Raw genomic sequence first — 14,520 nt, 5'->3', positions numbered from 1 at the left:
ATATGTTATAATATGTTAGTATGTTTTAATATGTTAGTATGTTTTAATATGTTTTAATATGTTATAATATGTTAGTATGTTTTAATATGTTTTAGTAAGTTTTATATGTTTTAATATGTTTTAGTAAGTTTTAATATGTTAGTATGTTTTAATATGTTTTAATATGTTATAATATGTTAGTATGTTTTAATATGTTTTAATATGTTATAATATGTTAGTATGTTTTAATATGTTTTAGTAAGTTTTATATGTTTTAATATGTTTTAGTAAGTTTTAATATGTTAGTATGTTTTAATATGTTTTAGTAAGTTTTAATATGTTAATATGTTTTAATATGTTTTAATATGTTTTAGTAAGTTTTATATGTTTTAATATGTTTTAGTAAGTTTTAATATGTTAGTATGTTTTAGTATGTTTTAATATGTTAGTATGTTTTAATATGTTTTAATATGTTAGTATTATATGTTTTAATGTGTATAATTCTCGTAGGAGGAAGAAGATCGAAATGCGGCCTTGTTACTTGCCACCCTCGGCGACGAAGAGCCACATTCGGCTTCGCGTTTCGAATACGATGTGAATCTATCATCGGACGAAGGCGACGATGGATCGCATCAATTCCCACCTTCTAGCGCCGGCCAGGTTGGCGAAAATGACGAGGAGGCCGAAGCTCCTCCTCCTTCCGGGAGACAAAAGAAGAAGATGCCTCCAAAGTTGAAATCCGACATCTTCACCAAACATTACAAGAAGGTCCCGGTTGTAATTTCTAATCCTGATGATTCGACCACTACCGTGGAGACAGGCGAGTTCAAAGCTTATTGCAACTATTGCGATAAAGTCTATCCATTTGTAATCGGTGGGGGATATGGTACTCTCACACGCCATTTGAAGGTAAAACACCCCGTGGAATTTGGGCATTCTAGATCCCAAACCCAAATCAACTTCCCCGCCGGCTCATCGTCTCAAACAGGTACGCCACTATTTAAATACGATCCCAAAAATACTACCGATACCATGGTAAGATGGGCGGCAATGAAACATTTGCCGTTCAATTTTTTTAATGACAGAAAATATGAAATGACTATGCAACAAGCTTTTAATGTTGCTGCAAAAAGAATTCCCCCCTCTACTGCTCAAAGATCTAACAACCGGCAGTATTTTAAAAAAAAATGGAAATTGCAAAGAGTCTATCCACCTTGGGGCACAAAGTTAATATTTGCTCCGATGTGTGGACGGATTCTTTTCAACGAAATTCTTACATGGGTATTTCTTGTCATTTTATAGACAATAGTTGGTCTTTAAATAAACGTTTGATTGGTTTTAGACAATTTCCTTCCCCACACACCGCACAAGCAATTGCTTCTTTAATTATTCAAGTTTTGAATAAGTATGAGTTATGCAACAAGATATTTTCGGTTGGTTTTGATAACGCAACCGCCAACACCGCAAGTATATCCGATTTAATTGCGGCTTGCTCCCCGGTGATAAGTGGTAAGTATTTTCATCAACGATGTATTTGTCATATTTTAAACTTATGTGTACAAGATGCTTTGTCTTTATGGCAAAGACATATTCAACCTATTACTACAGCTGTATCCTTGATCCACTGGAAGCCTCAAATTGGCAAGGCGTGGAAGAAGTATTGCCACTCGAAGAAAATAAGGTACACAAAGTTTACTTTAGACGTTTCTACTAGATGGAACTCTACATATGACATGTTACAATCTACAATGGAGCATATAGACTATTTAGTTGATTTTTATAGAACTTACCCTGTTGATGATTTATATCTAACATCTTCTTGTTGGGAACAAAGCCTGAGTTTATTTAAATTATTCAAAAATTTTCGAAGTGCCACTATGGAGTTATCGGGTGTGTATTATTGCACATCCGTTCGTGTTTTAGAACATTGCATGATCATATCACTTGGTTTTAAAACTGCAATGAAAAATTCCGCAAACAATCTTGAGCTTATGTGTGTTTTATATTACATGGTTGAAAAATGGCTCAAGTATTTCAATGAGATCCCAACAGTTTTTTTGCTTGCCAAAGTTTTGGATCCAAAGTGGAAACTAGTTGGTACTTTCAAAATTTTAGAATTTTATTACAACAGTTTAGCTTCTATTGATCTTGAACCACTCCGAGCTTTGCAAACTGACGACGACGACAACTACATAAACCTTGCCCAAACATTCCAAATAAACCTCCCCCACCTCCCAAGCCTCCAAAGAAATTTTGAGTTCGACTTGCGGGCTCTCTTTCACGATTACGAAATCAAGTACAACACTACCCACCAAGTTCGACCTAGACCCCCCCGTCAAACACAGAACTTTGGCTTCTTCCAAGTTGATGACCCCGACACCCAATCCCAATTGGCGGACCTATACGCCTTCAGCAGCGGAGGAAGGACGGCACATTCGGTAAGTGAGTTAGATTTATATTTAGACTCACACTTTTCATTCAATGAGGAAGAAGGAGGTCCCGTTCCCCAACAAATCGACGTCCTAGATTGGTGGTCTTCACACGAGAAAGATTTTCCCATCCTTGCATCAATGGCCAAGGAGATCTTTTCGGTTCCGGCTTCCACTGTCGCCGTCGAGTCCGCCTTTAGTGTTGGAGGCAACGTCTTGGACGACCGAAGAAGTAGGCTCACCGGACAAAACATGGAAGCCACCATGTTACTTGATGATTGGTGCTCCGCCGAAATTAGAGACCAAGAACCGGATTGGGACAAACTAGTAGTATAACCCGACCAAGACTACTTCCCCGACGAAGAAGAGTAGGCGCCAATACTTCCGATCAAGCCAAATAGGTAAGCAAGGTAAGAGAACTACGTGGACTTTGATTCCAAAATGCAATTGAGCATTGAGGATACGTAGGCATCTCAACTTATATTTCAACTTAAATTTTAAATTTAAGTTTAAATTTAAGTTGAGCTCAAGTCCTTTTCCTTTATTTCTTTTTTCTCCCCTTTATTTCGAATATGTAATTTTGTAAATTGTAATGAAGACTTTAAGTCTTTTGTAATTTATAATTTTGAAGTTGTAATTTCTAATTTTTATGTTGTAATTTGTAAATTTTAACTTGTAATTTGTAATTTTAAAGTTGTAATTTGTAATTTTGAAGTTGTAATTTGTATCAATAAAATTACATTTGTACATCGCTTCATTCTAATGTTATTTACGCAAGTTTTTTTACATTTTAAACTTGAATTACAATTTACAAAATGCAAAAAAAAAAAAAAAAATCGGATAAACCGCCGAACCGCCGAACCGACCCGGAACCGGCCCGGAACCGGGTAACAACCGACGGTTAGGCCGGTTCAAGTGAACCGGCGGTTCACGGTTCATAAACCGGAACCGTGCGGTCTTCGACGGGCCGGTTCCGGTTCCAACAAATCTTGAACCGGAACCGCCGGTTCCGAACCGTGAACCGGCGGTTCACGAACCGTGGTGACGTCTAGGAGAGATCGTCGAAATTTTTAGCCAGTTTTCGCCTTTGTTTCTTTTAGTCGGAAGGAGGAAAATAATAGGAGTATGTATTTTGGGCCTATACCAATTATTCTTCTTCTACCCCAAACTATTTATTTTTTCAAGCACAATTCCCTTTTGAAACTATTTTTTTGGAAGCACAATTTTTTGGAGAAGCCCAACATGACACCATACATGATATGCTTTACCTCAAATATACTCAAATCTTTTGTCCAAATCTCTTCCCTGAGAATTAGGAGGATTCAACCGTGTATATATAGATACACCCCCACACCCCTCCCACTTTTCATAATCTGATAAAAAAAATAGAGAAAGAACCGAGTTAGAGAAAGAGTTTTCGATCGTCTAAGAAGGTAATCACCGATCAATTCTCAGCATTGTTTTCCTTGCATTCATTTAGGATAATTTTGAATCATCGTACCTTGTGCAAAGTTTCAATCTTTAAGTTTAGCCCCTTGTCTCTTTTGAAAATTCAATCCTTTGAGAAACAAATTGAAATCAATTAAAAGAAATAGAATCAGAATGAATTGGGGAGAGGGACTTACCGGTTGTGAGACGAGACGTTGCCGACAGAGGAGCTGACAGCCTGGAGCGGCGGCGGACAACGGCGGCCAGAGGCGGTGACGCCGCGATGGAGTCAGCGGCAGCAGTTGGCCTTCAACGGAGAGGCAGTGGCAGTGAAGCGGCGCCGATTTTGGAACAAGGGAGATGGATACTCTGTTTCTGACTTTGGATGAAAATTTGAGCGAGAGAGAATATGTTTTGGGGATTTTGTGTTCACTTGGATATAGAGATGAGGACTTGAGCTTGGTGTTGAGGGAATTGTTTGCTGTGAATTTGTAGAAGAATGGCGGAGGGAGAGAGAGACGTGAGATTTGGAGAGAGAAAGAGTTTGCTGTGAAATAAATTGATGAAGAAGACGTGTATGGGTGTTGGGAGTAGGCATGCATACGGTTCGAAAAGCGCCGGTTCCGAACGGTTTGAAAACCGACGGTTCACGGTTCAAGATTTCCTTGAACCTGAACCGGCCCGCCAAGGTCCCCGGCGGTTCTGGTTCCAGTTTCGTGCCAGTTCGGCGGTTCGTAATTTTTTTATTATTATTTATCTATAAAATGTGAGTAAATAAAATTCAAAAAATCACGATGAAAATTGCAATTTTATTAAGATTACAAGTTACAACAATTACAAATAAAAAAAATTGAAGTCTTGAAGTCTTAAACAAAAATGTAAATACAACGAGACTACTAGTCTACAACGGAGCTAATTACAAATTACAAAAAAAGACTTGAAATTTTGAACAATAAATTTATAAGTATATATACTCTTAGTCGGCGAAGGAGATGTTTCTATATAACTAAATTGAGGACACCTTTAGCAATTCAACCTTAAATGTTGAGTTTAGTCTAACAATCAACAATTATAGTAGAATTGTCAAAAGTTTCTCGGATTTAGCCTTATAGAGAAATCTATTTCACCGACTAGAGTATATACAAATACAATTATTTAATTGTATTTGCATATTTTTAAAGTAGAAACAAATGAAAAAAAAGAAATAAAGGAAAAAGGACTTGAGCTCAACTTAAATTTAAAATTTAAGTTGAGGTGCATACGTATCCCCAATGCTCATTTGCATTAGGGAATCAAAGCCCACGTAGTTCTCTTACCTTACTTACCTATTTGGGTTGGCCGGTGGTTGACGGTTGGCCTACGATTCATCCCCGGTGAATTCTTCTTGTGATTCCTCCTGACGATCATCCCAATCATTTTCTTGTTCTCTGACGTCAGCTTTTGCCCAATCATCAAGTAACATCACGGCTTCCATATTTTTCGCGGAGAGCCTACTTCTTAATTCATCCAACACGTGATCCAACACTGAAAGTGGACTCGACGGCGACAGTGGAAGCCAGAACCGAAAAAATCTCCTTGGCCATTGACGCAAGTATGGGAAATTCTTTCTCGTGTGTTCCCCAACAATCGAGGACGTCGATTTGGGCGGGAGGAGTAGGATCTTCGTCACCAAAGGAAAAGAGTGAATCGAAATATAAATCTAACTCACTTACCATACCTGAGGACGACCTTCCGCCGGTGTTGTAGCTGTATAGGTCGGCTAATTGGGATTGCGCGTTGGGGTCATCATAACCGGTTTGAAATGCGAAGCTAAAGTTATGTTGTTGAGGAGGGGTAGGTCTTCTGACTTGGTGGGTACTGTTATACTTAGTTTCATATTCGGTGTAAGAGCACGCAAGTTAAACTCGAAGGTTTGTTGGATAATTGACCGGTCCTGGAGGTTTATTTGAAATGTTTCGATTATGTTTACTCCTCATTGGTCATTGGTATCTGCTTGCAATGCTTGAAGTGGAACAAGATCAATAGAACTCAACTTGTTATAATAAAAATCTAAAATCCTAGAGGTATCGGCTAATTTCCATTTTGGATCCAAGACCTTTGCAATCAAAAACACTGTTGGAATCTCACTGAAATACTTAAGCTATTTTTCAATCATATAATATAAAACACACATCAATTCAGGAGAAGAGGAAGCATTTTTCATCGCAGTTTTAAAACCAAGTGATATATACATGCAATGCTCTAAAACACGAACAGCAGTGCAATAATAAACACCCGATAATTCAACAGTCGCATTTTTGAAATATTTGAACAATTTAAATAAAGTCACGCTATGATCCCAACAACTATGCGACAGATATAAATCAGAAACGAGATAGGTTCTAAAAAATCACACAAAGATTCTTTATGCGTCAAAGTAGAATTCAGACAATCATATGTCGAATTCCATCTATGAGACGCATTCATGGTAAAATTCGTATATCTTACCTTCTTTTGATGGCAATACTTCTTCCAAGTTTTGCCAATAGGCACCTTTTGATGGATTAATCTAACTGCAGTTCTAATAGGACTAACATGCTTTTGCCTTAATTCAAGCGCATCTTGTACACATAAATTCAAAATATGACATATGCATCTTTGATGAAAATACTTACCACCAATAACCGGAGCACAAGCCGCAATCAAGTCATTAATACTTGCAGTGTTAGCAGTTGCATTATCAAAACCAACAGAAAATATCTTATTGCATAATTGAAATTCATTCAAAACTTGAATAATTAAAGAAGCAATTTTGGGTGCAGTGTGTGGTGTCTCAAATTCTCTAAAACCAATCAAACGTTTGTTCAAAATCCAACTATTGTCCACAAAGTGAACCGTAATGCTCATGTATGAATGTCTATTAAAACAATCAGTCCATACATCTGAGCAAATGTTCACTTTGTGTCCCATGTTGAGTAAATAACGTGATAATTCAACTTTTTTCTCCAAACATTGTCGAACGGTAGATCGTTGAACGGTCATTCGACCTACTCTTTTGACAGCTACGTTCAAACCACTTTGCATAGTAACCTCAATTTTTTTGTCATCATAAACATTAAAAGGAAAATGCTTCATTGCAGTCCATCTAGTCATAATGTAAGCAAAATTTTTAGGATCATATTTAAAAAGAGGCGTACCTGACGAACCTGAGCCACCGGGTTGGAAGTTTAGTTGGGTTTGGGTAGAAGCAATGCCACATTCTACCGGATGCTTTGTCACCAAATGATGACGGAGGGTGCCATATCCCCCACCACTCGCAAATTTGTAGACTTTATCACAATAGTTACAATATGCATGAAACGCCGATGTTTCTTCTTGAGAGAGCGGACCATTAGGACTTGGAATTACCACCATGACCTTCTTGTAGTGTTTAACAAAAATATCAGATTTCAATGCTTTTTTAGTGGGTGGAGGGGGAGGCATGTCCTCATTTCCGCCGGTGCTATATGAGAATAAGATCTATCATCATTGTTGTCCGAGTCCGACGATATAGACACGTCGTACTCGTCATCTTGTTGTTGGGAACTACCACCACCCCTCCTCCCACCTTGATGCATTTCAGCGAGTAGCATGGTCATCCTATGATCTTCTTCTATCTATAAATATTATATAAGTTGAAGTTTTAATTAGGAATACAAAAAAAATTAAAAAACTAAATCTTATGAAATTATGAATTGTAAAAATAATTTTATTTGTTAGAACTTACTTGCATGCGTTCAGCCGCCACTCGGGAAACCTCTTCCATAACTTCTCGACGACTAGGTCGCTTTGATCTTTGGGGACGACTACTTTGATCTTGGGCAATTCCTTTGCCCCGATCACCACGTCCTTGTCCACCACGAGAAGAAGGCATAATGCAAAATGAAAGTAATATGGAATATTGAGTATTGAATAAGTAGTAAATTACGAACACAACAACAAATATAGTAGTAAACAACTTGAGCAATTAGAGAGAATGAGGATAGAGAATAAAGAAATTGAGATTGAGAAGGAAATCCTTATTAACACAAGAATGGGGTGAGTAAAAATGATGGGGAAGTGGGGTATTTATAGGAGTAAAATTGGAAGAAATAGAAAAAAAATCAAATTTCAAATTTCGGCCGGTTTACTGCCTGAACCGGCGGTGTCGGACTTAACCGGCGGTTCAATCCATGATTTTTTACGGAAACCGCCGGTTTCTGACCGGTTTTCAGGCCTATACACTGCCACCTGAAAAAGGTGTTGAACCGTTGAAAACCGCCGGTTTTTCTGTACACTAGCCTGAAAACCTACGCTCTAGCCGGGATCCTACCGTTGGAACCGCTGAACCACGCCGGTTCAAATCGGCGAACCGGCGGTTACGATTCACGCTTTTTTTGAACCTGAACCGGCCCGCTTGAACGCCGAACCGCCGATTAACCGGTGGTCCGGTTCGGTTTGTGCATGTCTAGTTGGGAGTATATGTACTGTTTCTTTTTCTTTTCTTTTTTTTTCTTTTCTTTATTTTCAAGTTTTTGGGCCACTTTAATTTACTTTTTATGTGTTGGGCCGATAGGTGGGAGTCTAGTGTTGTGTTGGATTATTTTGTTTTGTGGGATGTCTTGGTTAATAAATTTATGCCAGTGTATTAAATATTTTGCGAAGCTGATGTCGGGCCGAGTTTTAAAACACGAGAATCTAGAAACCTTTCTAAGAGGAGACAACGAATAATACGAGCACACACGTAGGATGCATGCATTCTAATTAGATGTTTTCTTGAGTTTGACGTGTTTATTATTTTATTTCAAAAGAGTTTTCTTTCGCAAGCGAGTTAAGGCGAAGTGAGAGTTTTCAAGTTAAGAATATTAAGAGAACGAGGTGGGCTTTCTATCCTACATTAATGTGTAGGCTTACTTTTAAATTTACGCAATATTTTTTACGTATGAGTTATGTGCTTAAATTCCAAATATGTTGTGCCATGTCGTATTTTGTTTTTAAGGATGTGCTTATCTGATCGCCTAGTGGGGAGTGAGTCCCTCCTAGAAGTTATGAGTTTAATCGAATTCGAGTTTGTCTAGGGAGTGAGTCCCTATTCAAGCTAGTGTACACAGAGGGGATTGTGCGCTATCTTTCGAGTTGGTCGGTCCGGTGATCGTTTCATATATGAGGTTCATATATGGTATGAGGTGAGAGAAAAATGGGTTGCGCTGCCATACTTTTGAATAAATGGGTTGCGTTGGTGTGGTATAGCACTGAATGGATCTAACAGCAAGACGAGTCTTTATGCTATCTACTGAAAGACGAGGTCATGATAATTAATTTCTTAATCTACATACGTTAGCATTGAGCATACGACATTGAGTATCTACTACTTTGACTTACCAAAGGTGCGAGTTTTTCGTCACCCAACGATCCAGGTATATTGGGTAGTGGTGATCATTATCTAGCAGTGCTAGGATTGCTATTATGTTGAATCGTGCACGAAGTGAGTCTCGTTTGATAATGTCCTCAAGAGGAGCTTGAAAAAGGTTTTATTATTCGGAAACTGGCCAGTTGGAGTTTTTTTACTCTATGAATAATAAATAAGTGTTTCTTGCTAAGTCTACTCTTGTAATTAATAAGATGTTAATTAATTAAGTCCATAGCAGACTTTAATTAATTAATAGACATTTATATCTTAAGCGCGGGAAATAAATAATAAACAAAATGGAAACCCGGAATACTTATAATTTCGGATTTGGATGGGGAGTTCAATATTAGTTCTGTAGTGACTGCTCGTAATATTCCAATATAAGCTTGTATTAAATTGTGAGTTCAATTTAATTAGTAAAAAGCTAATTGTGGGAGCCCATATCCAAAACCTTCCATAGATCCCTAACTGGGCCCAATTTGAACTATTATAAATAGGAGAATAAAAGAGACAGAAAACACAATTTTTTGATGAGGAAAATTTCGTCCCTCTCTCTACAGTGTAGGGGACGAAAATTTCTCTCAGCTCCTCCTCCGTGAGACACTCCTGTCTTCTTTATTCGAGTCCTAGTGTTTCGATAAGATCAGCCCACCCTGATGTCGGAATACAGTTCGGGACACCAGTCAGAAGATCTGTGGTCTAGTATTGAAGATCATCGTGGAGAAGGAGCGAGCAATCGACGATTCTTTGGAGAATCAAATTGGTAACTCTAAACCATAGAATTCATGATTTATGATTTATATTCTTTAAGCATGAATTATTTGCATTCTAGCATGCAATTCTGTGTTAACATGTGAATTGATTAATCTCATAATCTGTCAAATAGATCCTACGTCTGATTTATTTGTTTTGTACAAGTCTTCCGCTGTGCAAGGGGCACCAAAACCCCAACAATTGGTATCAGAGCCAGGTTTTTTGCTCTGATTATGTGGATTAATTTCATGTTACGTGAGTTGCTTGAATGCATGTTTTTGACCGTTGCGTGGTTGGATGAATTGCGTTGTCTTTTTCCGTGATTGTTGAAGACGTGACATGTGGAATCTAATTCCTACTATTTGTAATCATAACATAATAATTATGTGGTAATGATTAGTTTGACTCCAATGGTATTGAATACATGCATGAATGAAAAAAAATTCGTGAATTGTGAGTCAATTCAAACGTCGGTTCGACTCCAGAATTGAAGACACCGCAGCAGCGGTGAACGGGCAGCGCCGGCGGAGTGACATCGACGCAGCAGCGTCGGAAACGTCGAGCTGGGCGAGCCCGCGAGTCGAGTGGGAGTCCTTCGTGGGCAGTTCCCAGACTCGACAGTCGACGGAAGCGAGAGAGTTGGCGACGGACAGCAGCTCCGGCAACAACTGCTTCGTCTTTGGACAGCAGCGCCGGACAGCAGCTGTGTCGTCGACGGACAGCAACAACAACGAGACAGCAGGTTTTCGGCGGTGACAGCTTTTCGAGTGGGAGCTTTTCTTAGGCAGTTTCCGGGCTCGAAGGAAGCTATTGTCACAGCCGCTGCGAAGGCGACGTCGCGACAGTCACGACGCAGCAACAGCAGCGGCGCCGGCGAGGCACGGGCTGCCGGAAATGGAGCAGCGGCTGTGGTGCAGAGAGGGCTGTCGGAGGCGACGCGCAAGCAGCGACGACGACACAGGTGCGTTGACGTCGAGCAGCAGCGGCATCCCTTCGTGAGCAGCCCCATCAGCGGATGAATTTAGGGATTCATCCCATACGACGGCACAAGATTAGGGTTTACCCTATGCGCGACGCTTGCGCGGGTTCCACCCGCGCGACGTCGCATCGTCTCGTCTCGTGACTTCGCTTTCCAATTTTGATTAGGGTTTCCAAATCCTTGGATTCAATTTTGGAAATAATTCAAGATAAATATGGAAATAAGATTTGAATATATCTTTTGTGGATTTTAAATATTATATGAGATTTGATTTTGTATCAAATTATGGATTAATTAGATTCTTTCCTTATTTAATGGATTTATATGGATTTTATTTCTAGATGAATCTTAGTTATATTTGGAAAATAATAATCTAATATTTTGATCTATATCCTATGGATTTATATGGATTTATTCCTAAACAAATCCTAGTTGGATTTAGATAATGATAATATTATTTTATTCTTATCCTATGAATTTATATGAATTTATTCATAGATAAATCCTAGATGGATTTGGATAGTGATAATATAATATTTTATTCTTATCTTATAGATCTATATGGATTTATTCCTAGGTAAATCTTAGATAGATTTGAATAATTATAATATAATATTATCTAATTCTATAGATTTATATGGATTTATTCCAAGATAAATCCTAGATGATTATGATAAATATTTATATTAATTTATTTTATCCTATTGATTTGAATAGATTTAATTCTATTAAGACAAATCTTAGATGGATTAAAATAAACATTAATCTAAGTTATCCTTATCTTTTGGATTTATATCCTAGATAGATTAGGATAAAGATAATACATAAGAAAATCCTTATTTAATTGGATTTAGATAAACTTATTTATCTAAGAAATCCTAAGTAATATATGATATATTCTAGATGTCTATCCTAAATAGAATTAAGATTTGTATAAATCTTGGTTGATTGGATTTTATTTATCGTATGGATTATGATGGAATCGTTTCTATCTAGTAATATCCTAGAACGATTTAAATAATGATAATCCTAGATAAACGTTATCTTGAATTAAAGGATTTGATTTTATCGAAATAAAATCTAGAATGATCCTAAATGGATTTAGATAGTTAACACTATCTTGATAAAACCTAAAAGAAGTTGGATAATCATTATCCAAGATAAAACTTAATTATTTAGTTGATTCTCCCTTGACTAGATTAAATAATTATCGTTAATTATCCAGTGTGTTTAAATGTCATGCATTAAATGGGTTTATCTGTTTATTTGGTGTTTACCTTTATAAGTGGATTATCTGCCTTATCTGCTTATGTGATAATTATGCAAAAACCATACAAAATATCTAAGCGATAATTACAACAAGTGCGTTGTATATGGTCTCCATCAATTGGTCTACAATTTATGAAACGTTTTTTCTAATATTATCGCCACCTGCTCTGTGGGGACAATAATCCTAAGAAATAGCGAGTTCATGAGGGCGGACTTCTCAAAAATAAATAGTATGAACTAGAATGTGGTTTCCAATATTATCGCCACCTGCTCTGTGGGGACAATAATCCTAAGAAACTGTGAGATTCAGAAGTTCACACAGGATTTATGAGATAGCTTGATCTTGTTAGCAGCACATGAGCATTGTTATGGGAGTGTGTTGTAGAAATGAGACTCTATAATGCTAAATTCGGTGGTCTTGCTTAGGCAACATTAGGCGGCCATGCCACACTTGTGGTCTCTGGACTATTCGTCGATGATTGTGACCAGTAAAAATGTAAGATTTTAATGCGTATTGACCTCATCGGGAGGATACAAAATTTTAATTTTATAGTTGCAAGATACATAATTGTTTTGTGGTTATTTGCGATTATGTATTGCGCATAAGTATGTGATAATAAGTTTATTTGCCAAATCTTCATTATGTCATTCAGTATCTTGTCTGCGATCCTTAAAGAAATAAACTCGAATGCCAGAATTATATAGACTGGAAACGTAAATGGATAAGATTCTCATCGCTAAAACTTGGAGTTTATACTCACTGATTCATGTCCTCCGTTTCCTCGACATAATTCCACGAAGATTGTTCGAGAATGCATCTTGCATGTACTTGACAAGTTCTTTGAGGAATAAGGTCAAGCTATTTTCTTTTAAGTAGCACGACAAGTCTTGGTTAGTGACGATGAAAGATGGATATCAATAGAATTTTTCAAGATGATTCGATTGGAATATCCTAGAGGGACAGAATGTTTTGAGGAATCTTTTGATCACTCAAATAGTTTTCTGACTCAAGTCATCGCCTAAAGTAATAAGAAATGACTACAAGAAGGTTTAACTGAAAAGTAGAAAACCTTTAGAATATTAGTCGTTATATTACTGTTAGAGGAAAGTAACATGATAGATGACGAATTCATGAAGGCTGCATTTTTCCTAAGTCCTAGTTCATTTGAACAAAAGACTAGATATGGAAATGGGAGAGCCCGAATTGTCATCAAAGTTTGTCTGAAGCGAGTGAAGATGTTTTGTAAGTTGGATTGACCTCTTTTAATGAAGGACAATGACTTACATGGAAATGCAACTTCTAAGTAAGAGATCTTGATCCAGTTAGGTTTTTGTTGCAGTGAGAGCTATTTTTGCTCAATTATTATTTTATGGTTGATATTTAAGGCATCATAGTATTGAAACGATACAAATGCAACAAGATTGAGTATGAAACAACACATCAACTTCTTAAACAATGAATGATAAAGTATTTATGGCTCTTAGTCTTAAGGCCAAGAAAATACTTAGCTATTGTTCAGACTGATCCAGACCATCAAGATTTTAACGATTTGTTTGTTAAATAGCTTGAAAGTCGAGAATGTCTGTTTGATGACCTATAAGTGAGAATCATTCGATTCAGATCGCTTACAGAAGTGCAACATAGAAAGACTAGCAAGTTTCAATGGTTTACACCATAAGGACACAAGCAATGGGTTATGATCAGTAGTGGGAGCCTAACTTCCATTGATGAATCCAAGCGTTCTTCTGAAGAATGGGATAGTTATGTAAGAAGGAATCGAAGTCTTTCTAAGACAAGTTTGATTAAGTGATGAGTTGTACTCATGAAAATCTTATCATTGATGGGATAAGCGTTAGACATAACAAGATACACCTTAAAGAAACTACCATCATCAGTACCTTCTACAAAACACGAGTTGTGGACTAGAGCGACCCTAGTCTAGCACATCTCAAGGTGTAATGTTGTTCCAATGCATGTTGGAAAGGTATCCAAGTAATTGGAGTTGAGTACTAATCATGCATGTTTTAAGGTTGTCCCAAATAATGTAAGATTATAAGTTCTGTAATCTTCAAAGATAGAACTCTTGTTTGAAGATCAAGAGAGGAACTAAAAGTCTAACAGCGTGATAACTCTCAGGACAAAGAGAGATATCGAATTTTCCACATTACCAAAGATTCATACCATTAGAAACTTTTGCGCTAATAAAATCAACTTCAACACCTAAGATTGTATGAACCTTGTCGTAGTGGGAGTGTTCCTAGGAATATAACAAGTT

This window comes from Salvia splendens, chromosome 1, assembly GCF_004379255.2.
Source record: "Salvia splendens isolate huo1 chromosome 1, SspV2, whole genome shotgun sequence".
Taxonomy (NCBI): domain Eukaryota; kingdom Viridiplantae; phylum Streptophyta; class Magnoliopsida; order Lamiales; family Lamiaceae; genus Salvia; species Salvia splendens.
The sequence above is the reverse complement of the archived record's forward strand: the minus strand, read 5'-3'. Positions refer to the sequence as shown.